This window comes from Balaenoptera acutorostrata, chromosome 9 (assembly GCF_949987535.1).
Source record: "Balaenoptera acutorostrata chromosome 9, mBalAcu1.1, whole genome shotgun sequence".
Taxonomy (NCBI): domain Eukaryota; kingdom Metazoa; phylum Chordata; class Mammalia; order Artiodactyla; family Balaenopteridae; genus Balaenoptera; species Balaenoptera acutorostrata.
This window is the reverse complement of record NC_080072.1, coordinates 30,531,573-30,549,809: the sequence shown is the minus strand read 5'-3', so window position 1 is coordinate 30,549,809 and position 18,237 is coordinate 30,531,573.

The window sequence follows — 18,237 nt, the reverse complement described above, 5'->3', positions numbered from 1 at the left end:
ACAGATTTTCATGCAAATTAAGTCACTTCCTTCTTTTTTTTTTTAAAATTAATTAATTAATTAATTTTTGGCTGTGTTGGGTCTTCGTTTCTGTGCGAGGGCTTTCTCTAGTTGCGGTGAGCAGGGGCCACTCTTCATCGCAGTGCGTGGGCCTCTCACTATCGCGGCCTCTCTTGTTGCGGAGCACAGGCTCCAGACGCGCAGGCTCAGCAATTGTGGCTCATGGGCCTAGCTGCTCCGTGGTATGTGGGATCTTCCCAGACCAGGGCTCGAACCCGTGTCCCCTGCATTGGCAGGCAGATTCTCAACCACTGTGCCACCAGGGAAGCCCAGTCATTTCCTTCTTAAAATAGTCCAACGAATTCTCATCCCAATAAGAATAAAATCTGAACTTCCTTTCAAGCTTCCTTTCTCTACTCTTTTTCAGGCATATTATAGTTTTCTTTTTCTTGAATATGTAATCTCATTCTCACTTTATGGCCCTGGTACTTGCTTTTCTCTCTGCCTGGAGCACCCACTCTCCAGATCTTCAGTAGTTCATCATTTCTCAACTTAAACATCGCCTCCTCAGTGAGGCTTTCCCTGACCACCTATTCTGATGCTCCCCTACCCACTGTCAATATAAATCATATCATCCTTTTAATTTTACTTCTAATGTTTATCTTCATCTGGGATAATCCTGTTTATTTTCTCATTTATTGACTATTTTTACCATTAGAATGCAGGTTTCATGTAAACAGGGTCTTTGTCTTGTACACCAGTTTCTCCCTTGCATATGATAAGGGCTCAAAAATAGTTTTCAAATGCGTAAATGTAAACGCTAGTCTCTCCATGCCTTAGGCCTGATTCTCATTGCAGCTCAGCTCATCTCTCGCTATCTGGATATCATTGTTTGTTTCTTTTGTTAAGATTAGATTTTGATTCTTAATTATTTCCCCCCCTCCCCCGTACAATCTTAGCACTTCATGGTTCAGAGTCTCCCTTTTAACATAGTTGTAGATTGTCTCTATAAGCACCTTTCCTGTTTCACTCCAATTTGGAGGTTTTTCCTACAAGGACCCTTTCTTAGGCCTCACTCCACCAAATTTGCTGTTTCTCAGAGAGTCACAGAGGGGTACTAATTCTCATGGCTTGAGGTAGTAGCTTTTGCCTTGGGGTTCCCCAGAGCACTTCAATGTCAATGAGCTAGTTAATGAGAGAGGAGATGCTCTCCTCTATCCCCTAGTTTTAAAGTCAAACAGTTTTTACATTTTGAGAGTCTGCATATTCATATTGTTAAAGAAGAACTGTTATGTTTGTTTGTTTTATTTGTATAGAAAGTGACCGTCCAGGTACATTCTCTTCAAAGTTCCTATGACTGAAGTGTTTGCAGTGTATCCTAAAATGGCATTATCTATTCTGAAACAGTTTATTTCCAAGTGATAACTTTACTATAGGTTTGTTTAACAATTACCTGGGCCAACTCAATGATATTTGCTGCTCAACAGCATTTAAATGACATTCATCATCTGAATTTAGATTTTAAAGAAGTCAATGGAGAAACGATTTTTTACCACATTTGTAATCTATTTGCAGGTTTTATTAACTGTTAAATCATGTCCTTGTTTACAGTTAATCACATGGATATCAGATAGGTGGAGTTCAGGCCCTATCTGCCAAGGCTTCAGGGCAAGTAGTCTAACCTTGATGTTCCAGGGAATCGAAGGCCCCAGATGTTCCAGGGAATTGGAGGCCCCAGATAGCAGTCTTCTCTTTTCCATGGCTTCTATTTCATTTTTTTTTTTTAATTGAGATATAGTTGATGTACAATATTATGTAAGTTACAGGTGTACAACATAGTGATTCACAATTTTTGAAGGTGATACTCCATTTATAGTTATTGTAAAATATTGGCTATATTCCCTGTGCTATACAATATATCCTTTTAGCTTACTATTTTATACATCATAGCTTGTACCTCTTAATCCGCTACCTCTATCTTGCCCCTCCCCCTTTTCCTCTCCCCATTGGTAACCACTAGTTTGTTCTCTGTATCTGTGAGTCTTTTTCTTTTTTGTCATATTCACTAGTTTGTTTTATTTTTTAGCTTCCACATATTGTACAGTATTTGTCTTTCTCTGCCTGACTTATTTCACTTAGCATAATGTTCTCCAAGGCCATCCATGTTATCACGAATGGCAAAATTTCCTTCTTTTTTATGGCTGAGTAGTATTCCATCGTGTGTGTGTGCGCGCGCGTGTGTGTGTGTGCTCGCGTGTATATCACATCTTCCTTCTCCATTCATCTGTTGATGGACACTTAGGTGGCTTCCTAATTAATCAACATCATGATTAATGATGTTGAGCATCTTTTCATGGGCCTGTTGGCCATCTGTATGTCTTCTTTGGAAAAATGTCTCTTCAGGTCTTCTGCCCATTTTTTAATCAGGTTGTTTGTTTTTCTGATGTTGAGTTGTATGAGCTGTTTATGTAGGTTGGAAATTAACCCCTTATCGGTCATATCATTTGTAAATATTTTCTCCCATTCTGTAGGTTGCCTTTTGGTTTTGTTGATGGTTTCCTTTACTGTGCAAAAACTTTTAAGTCTAATTAGGTCCCATTTGTTTATTTTTGCTTTTATTTCCTTTGCTTTAGGAGATGGATTAAAAACATTATTGGTACGATTTGCGTCAAGGGGTGTTCCGCCTATGTTTTCTTGTAGGTGTTTTATGGTTTCTGGCCTTACACTTAGGTCTTTAATCCAGTTTGAGCTTATTTTTGTATACGGTATGAGAAAATGTTCTTATTTCATTCTTTTACATGTAGCTGTCCAGTTTTACCAGCATCACTTATTGAAAAGACTGTCTTTTCTCCATTGTATATTCTTGTCTCCTTTGTCATAGATTAGCTGACCAAAAGTGCGTGTGTTTATTTCTGGGCTGTCTATTCTGTTCCATTGATCTATGTGTTTGATTTTGTGCCAGTACCACACTGTTTTGCTTACTGTATCTTGTAGTGTAGTCTGAAGTCAGGGAGCATAATTCTTCTAGCTCTGTTCTTTCTTAAGATTATTTTGGCTATTCTGGGTCTCTTGTGTTTCCATACAAAGTTCAAAATTATTTGTTCTAGTTCTGTAACAAATGCCATTGGTATTCTGATAGGGATTGCATTAAATCTGTAGGTTGCCTTGGGTAGTATGGTAAGTTTAACAATATTAATTCTTCCAATCCATGGACATGGTATGTCTTTACATCTGTTTGTATTATCTTCAGTTTCTTTTATCAATGTCTTATAGTTTTCCAAGTACAAGTCTTTTACCTCCTTGGGTAGGTTTATTCCTAGGTATTTTATTCTTTTTGATACAATGGTAAATGGGATTGTTTTCTTAATTTCTCTTTTGATGGTTAGTCGTTAGTGTATAGAAATGCAACAGATTTCTGTATAAATTTGTATCCTGCAACTTTACCAAATTTATTGATGAGCTCTAGTAGTTTTCTGGTGGTGTGTTTAGGATTTTTTATGTATAGTAGCATGCCATCTACAAAGAGTGGCAGTTTTACTTCTTCCTTTCAATTTGAATTCCTTTTATTTCTTTTTCTTGTCTGTTTGTTGTGGCTAGGACTTCCAATACTATGTTGAATAAAATTGGTAAAAATGGCCATCTTGTCTTATTCCAGATTTTAGAGGAAATTCTTTCAGCTTTTCACCGTTGAGGGTGACGGTAACTGTGAATTTGTCATGTATAGCTTTTATTATGTTGAGGTGTGTTCCCTCTATGTTCATGGCTTCTATTTATAATGTTCATGACTCATTTTGTGAGTTTCTTGGAGGTTCTTGGTAATTATAAACACTCTTAGACCTTGTGTATGTTTACTCAGTGCTTACTTCTGGTAGTGCCCTTGTTTTCCACACTTAATACCAGGCAGCACATTACTCTTTGTTTCTCCAGTTGTGGTACTGTCCAGCCACTGTGGTTTTTTAAGTGGAGGGTCAACTCATCTCCCTGTGGAAAACAACCATTTTCCTTGTTATTAGGATAGGTAATTCATTTGCCCTGTGCATTTCTGGCATGAAAGATTAGCTCCTGGGGAAGAAACATGAAATCACATCTTTTAGGGAAGACCAAACAGATGCTTTCCCAGTTATCATTTTAACTGTTGGCTCAAGCACGCCCTCACTCATAACCCAACTGTACTGACAATGATAATAATGATTATCATTATAAAAAAATATAAAGCAATTATTGATAATTCACAGTGTGCCAGGCAATATGCTATGTCTGTTACATATATGATTTAATTTCATTCTCAAACAACCCTATGAAGAGATTCCATTATTATCAACTCTGTTTTGCAGATTAAGATAATAAACATATTCATTTTAAAAATAAGGAAATTAGCCTTAGAGAGGTTAAGTGATTTACCCAAGCTCACAGAAATAGTAAGTGGATGCAAACGAAATTTGTATATAGATCTGTCCAGATACTAAATCCATATTATTTCTACTATATTAAATAGGAGTATTTTGAAAATATGGCACTGAAGAAGAGTTTGAAATTATGGAAAGTCCAGTAGATGGAATCTGGGAAATAGCTATAATAACAGTAATGTCAATAACAGCGTCCATGGATATCATTGGAAGAAGAACAGGTGTCTATGGCTTTTCTGAGAAAGCTGATGGCCATCGCATTGTAGCCTGCCATCCGTCTGGGTAGTGCTGGTTAGTGAGGATTCTTTATCACATGTGTTTGCTGTGTATTTTCATTTTATTTATTATCTGCCTAATATAATGCATCTTACTGGATCTCCTTAAGGACATTTACAAAAAGTAGACTATATCTCCAATTCAAGGGATAGTTATATGCTAGCCATAGTAGTGAGATTTTTACAAGACTCAAAGCATGACACAGAAATAAACATATGTGCTTTGGAGCCAGGAGTATCTAAGTTAAAATCCTGCTTCCTCCACCTAATGCATAACCCCAAGCAGGACCCTTAATGCCTCGAGTCTCAGTTTTTTCATTTGTACAGTAGGGTGATGTTTACCTCATAGGGCTGTGGTAAGGATCAAATGAGGGACCTTAGCATGGTACCTAGAGTATAGCAGGAATGAAATAAATGGCTTCCTTCTCAGTTCCTTCTTTTTTACAGAGAATATAATGCAGAGAGAAGATAAGACAATTTCAAAATCATTGTAATTGTTCACTAGAAAGGTAAAAATCACGCATGGCATGCCTCAGTTTTTGGTGGATTGAGGTAGTGAACAAATAAATAAATGAAAAATCAGAATTATAAAAAGAGCAAATGCATTGTGGTATACTCACACAGTGGAATACTACTCAGCAATAAAAAGGAACAAGCTATTGTTACACTCAACAGTAACAGAAAAAGTCTCAAAGCATTATGCTAATAAGCAAATGAAACCAGGCACAATAGAGTACATACTGTGTAACTCCGTTTATAAGAAATTCTACAATAGGCAAAACTATTGTGATAGGCATCATAACAGTGGCTGCCTCTGAGGCAGAGGGACTTGCTGGAAAGGGGCATAAAGGAATTTTCTGGTGTGGTGAAAACAATCTGTGCCTCATTTGGGGTGGTGGTTGCCTAGGTCAAAACTCAGTAAGCTGAACACCTAAAATCTGCATTTTGTACATGGAAAATATAACAATTTTAAAAAGTATATATGTCTAAGAAGACTTGAAAGGGGAAGAAAGTAAGTCTAGCTGAGGGGATGAGGAAAGTGTTTGAAGCATTCATGTGGGAGCTAAAATGATCGAGCGTTAAGCAGAAGGGGTGGAGAGGGCGTCCCAGGTGAGGACTTGCAGGAGGAAGAGTATGCGGAGAGGAAGTGATGGGAGGGATTGTTGAGGGGACCGCAGGAGCCAGATTGTAAAAGACCTTACATACCCTTCTGAGAGGTTTAACCTAATTTATAGGGGAAAAGAAGGGCCACCGGAGGATTTCAGTGTAGAAGACTGGTACGCTTGAAGCACTCCTTTAGGAATATTATTCTGACAATTACCTGCTGACTAAACAGAAGGCAGAAAAAACAGAGACATTGGGCTCCTTGGAGTAGGCAGATGGAAGAAAGGCTGCACAGGGGAACCTATATTATGCCTTTTAGGAGGGAACAAAGTTCTACTCATGGCATACAGGTAATTTTTCCAGTAGGCAAAGCTATCAAGTGTTTCCTTTATAGCTTTTACCCCCTTTCCAGTTTGTGTCATAAGAAGTGTGCCAATGACTCTAGCTGGTTTCATTCAAGGGCACTGATACCTGCCTATTTTCGAAGTCTGAAAAGGGAAAAACATTCTCCAGCATGTTGTAATGCAGAGGTATTACTAGAAGTCCAGTTGGATGGCTGTCAAGAGATCTTATAAGGTAATATTTTTCCCTCATACGGTTGCTGTATGTCAGAGTTTGGGTATTATATACTTCTAAACTCAGGGTTTTTTTGTTGTTGTTTGGGGTTTTTTTGGTATCAAAGAAATGATTAGATTTGGATGTCTTGAATCATGCTAACTCATTTCACAGGAAATTGATGTATAAACAATATCACTTTAACTTACAAGAAAAATATAGCTGAGAGCAGAGCCCCAGACAGGTCAATACTGATTGGGTAGGAGGAAGGGCTAGGGAAGTTTTAGGATTCTCCAGGTAATGAAAGCCCCCTGTAGAAACTGAAGATACCATCCCCCTCGCAACTCATGCACAGGTACTTTATTATGACCCCACACACCCACACTTAGGCCCACCTTTGAATAAGAAACTAGTGGTGCAGGAACAGGAATTGTGCGAAGTCCATTCTAGAATGTCAGTTTTGGTGGGAGCCATATCCGGTGTCGAAAGGCAGCAATTTTCAGGTTACTGTCTAGGGCCCTGCATCAGTGCTGTGGGCCCTGAGAGCTGAGGCCCTGCCCCATGAGGCAGTGGCATCAGTGCTGTCTTCACTGCCCACAGAGCCAGCCACCACCCAGCCATGAGCCTATTTGTCCGTATGTAGTTATTCCTCTGTAAATACTTATATGGGAAATAGGAAACTGAGAGTAAGTAAAGGATGGAAGAGTTTCTCTGTAACATCCAGATTTTCTACCTCCAGAGAAATCAGGAATTCATGCAGTCCCAGAGCACGAATAAACTTTTAGAAACAATCTCTTATAATTCTTATCATACCTCCTAGAAAACGAGTTTCACCAGGGTAAGAGACCATACCTTATTTAATCTGTCTTTATCCATGCATGATGCGGTCAGTGCCAGGTATTGGCGCATACTCAATAAATGCATTTTGAGTGAGTAAACCATCTAGTTCTTGCAAGGTAAGGACCTGGCAAAATTTGCCAGGTCAGGTCTAATTCCCAGCAGACCTTGGTAACTCATCAGGTTAATCTTACCTTGCCAGCAGATCTTATATATGATCTCAGAGCTCTTCTCAACACAAAATCACCTGGAGTTGGTATGAAGATGAAACAGTTTGCCGTTTCTGAAATTCAAGATTGTCCATAGAGATGAGAAAACTAAGATATAAAATGTTAACTATTTTAAGAAGGATCACTAATGGCTGGTTAGTGGCAGACTCAGGAATAAAATTCAAGCTTTAGATTCCTAAACTAGCATTTTCCACTTTTTCACACTGCCTATTTATTTTTAGTAGGTCTGACTAATCAAGAATGTTTTGTCTTTGAGCAAACTAAGGAATTAATATATTTAGTGAAAGAACTAAGTGAAATAGGGGTCCAAGAAGCCATACATCTTAATTAAAATAATGTATTAAGGTGCTAAAATAATCCATTGTACTATCGTTGCAGAATTATGAAAATTGCTGTGAAGCAGGCATTAAAGGGAAATCTCATTAAGTAAAAAACTCTGAATTGTTTATCCTTGGACCAGTAGTGGGAAAGTTTATTATAATAAGAACCATATAAAATTTTCTAATAAATTTAAATATCTAAACCAACATTTCTGGATGTCATAAAAACACAATATTTTCATATTTTCCAGTGATTTTCCAATTAATTTTTACCAAGGTTACAGTTCCCCTTCTCTGGGGAACTGACAGCATTTTTCTGATAACCATGCTTGTACAGTGTGACCTTAGCTCTTGTTGATTGGAAAAATGATAGACACTTAAGGGAAGCTGGGCCAATCATATATTAGAATCTTGGAAGTTTGATCTCTGAATAAAAGTTGGGAGTTGAGTTGTACAACTGGTAGAGTTTTAGAAGGAAAGCCATGAAAACCTCCTAGTGGATGCTCTAGGGGTATCTAGTTCACCATCGTTTCTGAGACCTAGTTGCTCTAATTTTTTTTTTTTTTTGAATTACATAATATCTCTAACAGTAGATTCCACTTTTTCCCCTTAAGCGTTCTTAAATAATGTCCTTACTTATTCTTCTCTCAAAACAAGCAAAAACGAACTCATACATTAAAAACAGTTTACCTGCTTGGTTTTTATCCTGTCCATCTTGTGTTTTCTACACATCTACCTTACTTCTTAATGTGGACTTTTCTGGGATCAATCTTTAGGCTCCTTTTCTTTTCTATCTGAACCTACTTTTTAGTAGCATCAATAAATACCATCTCTATGAAGATGATTCCAAAATTTAAATCTATACTCCAGAGCTCTTCCCTGACCACCAGACTTACAAATCCAAATCCCAGCTCATCCACTCAGATGTCCAACAAAAATGTCAACTTTATCAGGGCCAAAACCAAACTCTTAGCCTAGTTTCCACGGTCCTTCCAGTCCAGTTAATAATAACTCCATCCACTTGGGGGGATCCTTGCCACCGCTCCTCTAAAACCCTACATCCAGTATGTCAACAAACTCGTTGCTCCTAAACCTTCAAAATATTCCCCAAATCTGATGACTTCTCACCAACTTCACTGCTTTTACTCTTAGTCCATTTTAGCATCATCTCTTGCTTAGTTTCTCCAACAGTCTTTTTCCATCTTTGTTTCTGTTCAGTCTGTGCTCAGCAAGGCAGTTGGGACAATGTTCTGTTAAAAATGAAGTGATGGGGGCTTCCCTGGTGGCACAGTGGTTAAGAATCCACCTGCCAATGCAAGGGAGACGGGTTCGAGCCCTGGTCCGGGAAGATCCCACCAAGTTTTTTCAGTAACTCCAAAAAAAAAAAAATGAAGTGACGTCATGTGAGAGAGATGAAGCCAAAGTCTTCACACTGTTTTGTACATCTCAGTACCTGACCTACATTACCTCTTTGATTTTATCTTTTCCTAGATCCTCCTTCCTTCCTCTATTCCAGATTTGCTAGCTTTGCTCCTGAACATGGCCAGGCATTCTTCCACTCAGAAGAGTTGTAGTTGCTGTTTCCTCTGCCTGGAATACTCTTTCTCTAGCTGAGTGGTTTGCTCCTCTCCTTCTCAGTGAAGCCTTTTGTGACCATCCTGCTTATATTGCAGCCTTCCCCCGCACCCATGGAATTCCCTACATTACTTCCTTGAATTATGTTTCTCTGTAGCATTTACCATCTTCTAACGTATTATGTATTTTATGTTATTATCTGACTTCCCACTAGAATGTAAGCTCCAAAGGGGCAGGGATTTTGTCTGTTTTTTTTTTTTTTTTCACTGCTATATCTCCATTGCCTATGGCTGAATTACTGATTGATGTATTCTGTCATCAAAAGTTATGACATTTCTCTTCTTGGTCCTGCTATATTAGCAATGACCGCAGGCAAGTAGAGATCAGGTTTTCTATAAAGAATTTAACAGCTCAGTTTTATCTCACTACCCCACCCTGACATTGCCTCAATTTAGCCTAGGAAGGGCAAGTTTATTTTATTTTTAAGAGTCACTGGGTATGAGCAGAACAGGAGCGTAAGACAAACAGACCTAGATTCCTGTTCTGTCTCCATGTCAAGTTATTGGCCATCAGTTTGTCATTCAGCTTCTCCAAGCTTCAGATTTTTACTCTATAAAATAGGATTAGAACTACTCACTTCTAAGAATTTAAGGATTAGCAATTATTTTTAAGGTCTGGCACATTGTCTGATACATAAAGTTCACTTAGTAAATGATGACAATAATAATAGTATTGGAATTTTACTTCCTGGTGATTAAGTCAGAGTTAAAAAAAAAAAATGTGTGTCTAAGGTTGCAGTTTTTGAATTCGGGTCCAGGGGAGTAGAGTGACCCTTGGATCTTAAGTGACCAAGGGCATTCTCTGGGCCAATCTAACTTGATTCAAATCTTAGGTTTGCCATTTCCTAGATGACTGATTTTGGGTAAATTATCCATTCTGGGCCTCAGTTTCCTCATCTTAAAAATAGAGAAAATAATGATCTCTTGTCTCATTGAGTTGCTATGAAGATAAAATGAATTACTGTCAATAAAATATTTAGAATGGTGCCTGGCATATGCTAAGCATTCAGTAGATATCAGCTATTATTAACAGTGGAATGCCTGAGATCATGTCAGTTTTGCACTTGCTAGTAAAACCAGCCATTTAGCCCACCATAGGTCCTTAATAAATATTAGGTAAATCTATTAATAACTCCTGATACTTTTAAGTAGCCCATGTTTATAAATACATATACATGCATTCTTTTGCCCCACTGAACACATACTCTAGAGCATATACTGGGTAGTGGCTTGGTGGACCTACTAGTAAGTGACTTGCTTTTTTCTTACCAGTTTCACAGAGTCCATGATTTAAATTCACATCTCTGGAAAAATTATCACAGATTACCTTTCAGGGCTCTTTGGGGTTGCTTGAGAAGAGTAAACTCATGAAACAGTTAAGTATGCTCATGCCAAGGGTTCACCATGCTGTACCTCAAGGTAGTGGCCATCCTTCACCACCACTTCATGTGGCCTGAGACGTATGTGATAGTTAGCTTTTTCTCCCTTTGCTTTTCCACCCTCATCAGTCCACTAGAAATAAGCTATTTTGAAAAGATGACGAACAACAGTCCATGGAATAAATTAGCATAAATAAATGAAACCAAAACGTGATGAGTGTTAATAATAAGGTCCCAGTTGGCTTTGACATTAGATGAAGCAACATCCAGAATATGAAGGCGCTGGGCTAGGGCATCTCTCCTGTTTCTCAGAAATGAAGGCAGCTCATATCAGCCATTTACTGGCATTAGATACCTTCTTGCAGGAAAAAAGTATCAAATGTAGCCAGCGTATTCACACTTGTACTATTTCCTTATGAAAAAATCCATAGCCCTCTTAAGAAATAAAATTAATATTAAATATTCCATTGGCTGAATCCCATGCAGACACTAATGGGAATCTGAAAAGAGCTCGGCTTTTGGTAAGCAGACTTGAGTGATTTTTTTTCTTTTCATAATATTAAAAAATATGGATCTGGTTCTTATCTCTTTCTCCTCTATGAATCTATCCTATACTCTTTGAATATAAATTGGCATATTTAGATAGTTTATGAAAAAATGGACAGTAGAGCTCAGTTTTCCTAAAAACTTCCTTGTCCAGCTTCATAGGGAGCCATAACATAAATGAAAGCAAGTTTCAACATTAAATAAAGAGGCCAATGTAATGGTATTGTCTGCCAACTTCATCTTTAATCTCTCCTGGTCTACAAGTCAGCTTTATTATTTGAAGTTCCTCTCCTGTATTTATTTCATCAATATTATTGCTTATTATCATTAATTATCCATTATAATCAATTAATTATTAATAATAATGAAGAAGCAACCAAATAGCACTGGTTCTCTCTCAGCTTGTTACCACTTTGATACCCCCATCCTTTATGCTGTACTTATGCCTAACCAGACTTTCTGACTTTTCTTCCTCTGATGGCTTCAAGCCCTTCAGCATAAATCTAACAATGATCCCTAGTGTATTTCATCCTTTCTCTGATGGACTATTTCTCTAATTAATCAAATGTTCATTTGAATTATCTTTCTGTTATCTTGTGTTACAGGCAGCCGTACTCAAGTTAATGTCATCCACTGATTGCATGAACATAATTATTTTCATGATTTTATTGAGGTCACTGGTAAGGATAAAATAATTGCCTGTGTTCTAGGAGTATTTCCTTCCAAAGAAGATTCATGGAATAATCCTTTAGACACAATTGTCCATTTATGCAACACCCAAATTTCACCATCAAAACCAAATTTAACCAACCTTCATCAAGTTCCTCATGAACTGATCATCTTGCTGTTGTGCACCTATCAAAATTGTAGCATGTTCCTATTGGCAAAACAAATTCTTTTATCAAACTAGATAATTAGCTGTGTCATTATAAATTTGGCAGTGCCCCAAAGCTCAAATAAGAAAGGTAAGTACACTCAATATTATGTTGTGTGAGAAACAGCGAACAGAACTAGGTAAAGTTAGGCTGAAAGTGAATCATTTTGGCAAGTACAGGGTATTATGGTTGATTTCAAGCATTGAGAGTGCTGTCTTACAAGAAGGAATGGTCTTATTCTGCACTGACATTAAGAGCAGAACTAATACCAAGTAGTAACTGACACATGTCAGACTTATTTCATGGAGAATTTCGAAAGAGATATGAGGAATGTAGATTTCTCAGAATATAAGGTGTAGTAAGCAGGAATGGTGGTAAGTTTCTTGTCAATCCAGGCATCCAAGAACTGACATGAAGATTACTTTCTGAAGCTCTCGTAGAAAGAAATTAAGCCTCAAAATGGAGGTTTTACTAACTGGCCCATGTTTCCTTCTAACCCTGGTAATCCATGGTTCTATGAAGTATGCCATCTACATTCATCATCTCTAATTCCCTCCCATTTACTTCTCATTGTCTTGCAATCCGAGTGTGCTCATTATTACTCAACTCATTTCTCTCGCTAAAGTGACTATGTTAGATTGCATGCATGGTCCTGATTCTTCACCCAGCGTGTATCTACACTCTTTACTGTGTGATTTTTGCACTTCCTACCATTAAAGAGGAATATATTTCCCTGCCCTTTGACTTGAGTTTGACTCTGTGGCTTGCTTTGCCTGATGTGATACGAGGAGGCGTGAGGTGGCAAAAAATCTTTAAAAATTTCTGTGTGATTGGGCTTACCTTCTTGTGCCTCTGATATTTCCATGAGAATCACATGCCTGGGATAGGCTGCTGGTCCCAGGAGGAGGAAGACGGACATATGGAGTAGGTCTGAACCATTTCTGCTGATCCCAGCCTAGATCAGTTGATCCACGGCAAAGCTGCTTTTCCAGAAAATAGAGTATTGTTGTTTTAAGCTGCTGAATTTCTGGATGGTTCATTATTGTAGTTTTTTTGAGCCAGTAGCTAACTGATACAAAAATCAGTACCCAAAAATGGGCAGCTGCCATGTTAAATACTTGAAGTTTGTGACGTGAGTTTTGGGACCAGCAAGCCAGTGATGAGGAAACAATTAGAGGAGTGGATAAATGGCAGCTCACACTACGTAGTGATGAAATTAGTAACATTGTCTATTATAATAACTGGGAAGATAGAAAATATACTTCAATGAACTTTTGTACTTGTGTAGAACTGTAGGCAAAATGTTGAAGGTATATTCTGGTTTCTTTTACTTGTGTTTGGATACAAGTAAACTCATGAAACTTTTAAGAAAGTCATGAGTTTAGGAAAGTACTGAGCAGATTGTGAGCAAAATTTAGAAGGAATATGGAGTCCCTAATTGTTGGATGGGAAAATGAAAGAGGTTCTTATCTCCAACCTCTCCAGACAGCAAAAGAATCTTCAATTCTGATAAATCCTAAGGGTGAAGATAAAATCTAGAGTACAGCTGATAGGCACAAGGCCTTCAAATGAAGACCAACTAAAGGTTATGACCATAGGTCCTATAAGTCTATAGTCATAGACTATAGGTCTTTGATAAGACCTCTTAAAAATTTAGGGTAGTACCTTTTAGACTCCATTAGTTGGAGCAAAGAACTTTTAGGAAGGTTAAGGCTATGAACTCATAGCAGCGTAATATGCCCAAAATACATAATGAAGTCAGCTATTCTGTCCTACATGATAGCCACTAGACACATGTGGCTATTAAAATTAATTGTAATTAAATATTTGGTTCATCAGTCATACTATCTACATTTTAACTGCTCAACAGCTACATGTCACTAATGGGTACCTTATTGGACAGTACAGATAAAGTATGTTTCCATCAGTGTAGAAAGTGCTATTGGAGAGCTCTGGCAGAGCTATCTAATAAAATTCCACTAGATGTTTTAGAGAACTCAGGTACCCTATTTGCTACCATTCTGAACTAAAAGATACTGAAACTGTTCAAAATGTAAGGAGACCATTGGATCCCCAACTTTTTCCAGGCAGGAAGTTGCTCAGCCATAGAAATGTCCTGTCTTTCAATGTACTCTTCATAAGTAGCCAAGGAAGTGTGATAGAAAAGAAGGGTGCTTCAGAGATCAGAGCCATGGAGAAAAAATGTGCAGGGGAGTCACTCCCAGAAAGAGAATTAGTGCCTAATAAACATTCCCTGCCCCAAGAATAGGAGACAGACAGTTCTGCAGTGTGATTTTAGAATTACAGTGCTCACAGAACTGCCGTCTCATTTCTCCTTTTTGAATGGGAGTGCTTTTGCTCTTATCTTGCCCCTGTTTCACCATTGTATATTGATTTGCATAGGGTAGATAACTTATCTTTTTAGATAGTGTCTTCAGATCAAGGGAAGTCACATTTGAATGTGATAGATCACAAGATCCTGGTAGAGTTTAATACATGACTGGATGAAAATTTTGTGGTTTCTGAGGTGAGGCTCAGCGTATTTTGCATGTGAGAGGGATATGAGTAATTGCAGTGGGAAGGGCAGACTGCAGCAGATTACTTTATTAGCCCTCATGCTACTTCCCTCCCTGTGTCCAGGTCTTTGCTCTGTGACTTTGCAGTTTCTATAACTAAAAAGGAGAAGTATATTTCCTTTTCCTTTGACTTAGGATTCAACCATGGCTTTGGCCTGTGAAATGTTACTGAGTGCAATAAGACCAAATGCTTGAAATTGCTTATGTGATTGGGTTTATCCTCTTGACCCCTGAGATTGCCATGAAAATAATGTTTCTGGACTAGCTTGATGGTTCCAGGAAGTGGATGAGCAGATGTGAATGGCTCCAGCTGAGTTCAGACTAGCTCAGCTGTTCTAGCAACATGCACATCAGTGAGAATCAATGATTGTGGTCTTAAGCCACTGATTTGGGAGTTGTTTGTCATGTTGCATTTGTGTGTCAATTGTAAACTAGTAAGAGTCACAGATGACCTCTTGTCTATTCAATTCAATAAGCACTTCTTAATCTTTATCTAAACTCCCTGCAACATTTGTCACTCTGACCACTCCTTCTTCTTGTAACTTGATTTCTGTGACTCATTTGTTTTTCACCTGCCTACTGTTAAGGTTGCTCTTTATTAGCTTTCCTTTGTGGGATTTTTTTCTCTGCTTCTTCTTCAAATCCAGGTTCTATCTGTCCTCTTTTTACTCCATGTACTATTCTTGGTGATGCATCTCTCTCCTTAACTGAATTCTCTCCTACCAACTTATAATGCCCAGATCTCTGTGTCTCACCAGAATCTCTTTGTGCTCTAGAATATTTAACCATTGATAAGCTACTTCAGCATGCATGCATCACTTGATTTGTGTAAACACAAACTCCTCGTCTTTATCCTTAAAGAGGTACCGCTTCCTGTGTTTCTTTGATCAGTGGATAGTAGTACCACATATCCAGTTTCTCAGGCAAGGAACCTGGGTGACTTGAATCCTCCTTTTCCCTCACTTCCCATATCTGATTACTTGCAAAGTCCTATTAATTCTATCCCTTTATGTATTTTATTTGCATTCACTTCATTTAAACCGTCTAGCCTCTGTGTTCTTCTAGGTCGCTGTTATTTCTTGCCTGGATTTCCACAGCTTCCTTTTAACTGTTTTTCATTCCTCCAGCTTTGTATTCATTCAGAGTCATTCTTTGCACTGCTATCAGGCTGATCGCTTATATTAATTAGGGCTCTTTGGTGGCAAGCAAGAGAAACCGTCTCTGGTAACTTAATTAAAAAGATATATTGGAAGGAATTAGAAAGATATGTGGAAATTTAAAGATAGACAGGTATTTTAAAGAATCACGTTCGGAACGACTATGAACTAATTCCTGTCAGTGGGAATTGCTCTATAGGTTTGCCTAGGCACACTTGTTGGAAATGAAAAACATATATATGTTTTTTGCCTCAATTGACTGGGATTAATGTTTCTTTTGTTCTGAATGATTATCATAGAGTAGTGAGAGAAAGGATGTGACAGTTGGAGCCTCCAGTGACTCTTTCAGTTTCTGAGGACAGAAGAGCTTGGAATTACAATCTCTCTAAGATTGTATACAATGAGATAGAGGTCATTCCCAAGAGGAAATTAGAGTGTCATTAGGAAGGGGAGAGAAATGCTGGATGGCTCTAAATGGCTAAATGATTATTATCTCTTTCTACATTTTCTTTACTTTGCTTAAAAGCATTTTCATATCTCTTCATGTCCCTCAAGGTAAATCCCATAGTCCCTAACATGACAGGCAAAGCTTTTCCTGACCTCTGGTTATGTCCTCAAACTTGTAGAACATCATAATCATCAAAATCAGCAGAACAGTCAGACAGACTACTTATACTTCTTCTAACATGCTGAGTCCTCATCTGGTTCAGGGACCTTGGCTCCTGCTACCTCCCAGGCCTGCTCCCAGCTCTGCCTAGCTAACTCTGTCTAGTCCTTAAGAACTCACTTAAAATTCATCTCTTCCAAACACTGAGATGGCATAGTGTGTCTCCCATGAGCTCATGTAGGCCCCTTGGGCTTGCTTCTAGCATAGGACTTATGCTGAGTTTTTGTTGTCTTTTAAAGAAGCTGGACTGATTCCCACTCACATTTGAATTCCCAGTGGCTCACACTGTCGTTGGCACATAGTACACACTCAAGAAACTTGTGGAAAGTTCAAAAATATGTTTCTCATTTCACTGGTAGATTATTTGCAAGCACCATTAAAATGGTAGTAACATTAACCACATGACAAAGATGCAAGATAGTAAGGCTTTGAATTAATGAAATCTACCCACTCTGGCCTCATAAATCACACTGCAGCATCCTGTTCCAGGTTCCACAGGTGCAATGCTTACATTTAATTGCACTGATCAAACTCTCCTTATGCTGAATTCCTGTATGTATCATCCTCTGGGTAGGATCAACTGAGCAGTTTCAAATCCATTTGTTTCAAAATCCCAGGAGGACTCTGTGTTCTTGTATGACTTTGTGTTACTTCCTGATGACTCATGGAGTATAAGAGCAATGAAAGTAGATGCTGCCTAAATAGATTCTCCTGGGGAGAAAATTCCTCTTTAAATCAATTTAATTTTCCAAGGTTTTTGAAATGTGAGCTAAGCATGTTGCATCTTTCTTTTAAGGAGCTTAAACCTCTTTGCAAATATTTGGTCCCTTATTCTTTTTTTTTTTTAACATTTTTATTGGAGTATAATTGCTTTACAATGGTGTGTTAGTTTCTGCTTTATAACAAAGCGAATCAGTTATACATATACATATGTTCCTATATCTCTTCCCTCTTGCGCCTCCCTCCCTCCCACCCTCCCTATCCCACCCCTCTAGGTGGTCACAAAGCACGGAGCTGATCTCCCTGTACTATGGGGCTGCTTCCCACTAGCTATCTATTTTACGTTTGGTAGTGTATATACGTCCATGCCACTCACTCACTTTGTCACAGCTTACCCTGACGGGAATAAAGACACAGACCTACTAGAGAATGGACTTGAGGATATGGGGAGGGGGAAGGGTAAGCTGGTCCCTTATTCTTAAAGCACCCTTAAAGCCTAAAATGACTGGCTTCAGCTTCCAGGTTTCCTAGTTCCCTGTAGTTTTGTAGGTATATCAAAGGCTAGAATCCATTCGTTCTGTTTTTATAGCCAGATCAGTGACATATTCAGAAAATAACAATAAAGAAAATGATACAAATAAGGTGGATTTCTACAGAGCATGTTTTTGTTATAGAATTGAAAATTATTTCCCATGTATTATATTATCATATTATTTGTTTTGTCAACATGACATAAATGTGGAAATAAAATGGGTGGGGATGCAGAGGCATAAGAAAAAAAATTCCGTTTAATCAGATCTCCAGGCTTATCCTCCTGTTGATAATCTCCAAAACATGCTGTTGCCCACCCACATTTACAATGTTGGCTTGTGATCATTTGAATATCACAATGAGTATATTGGCAAATTCCTCTCAATTTTTCTCTGGTTAGTATGCTTTAGAATAAGAATGACTCC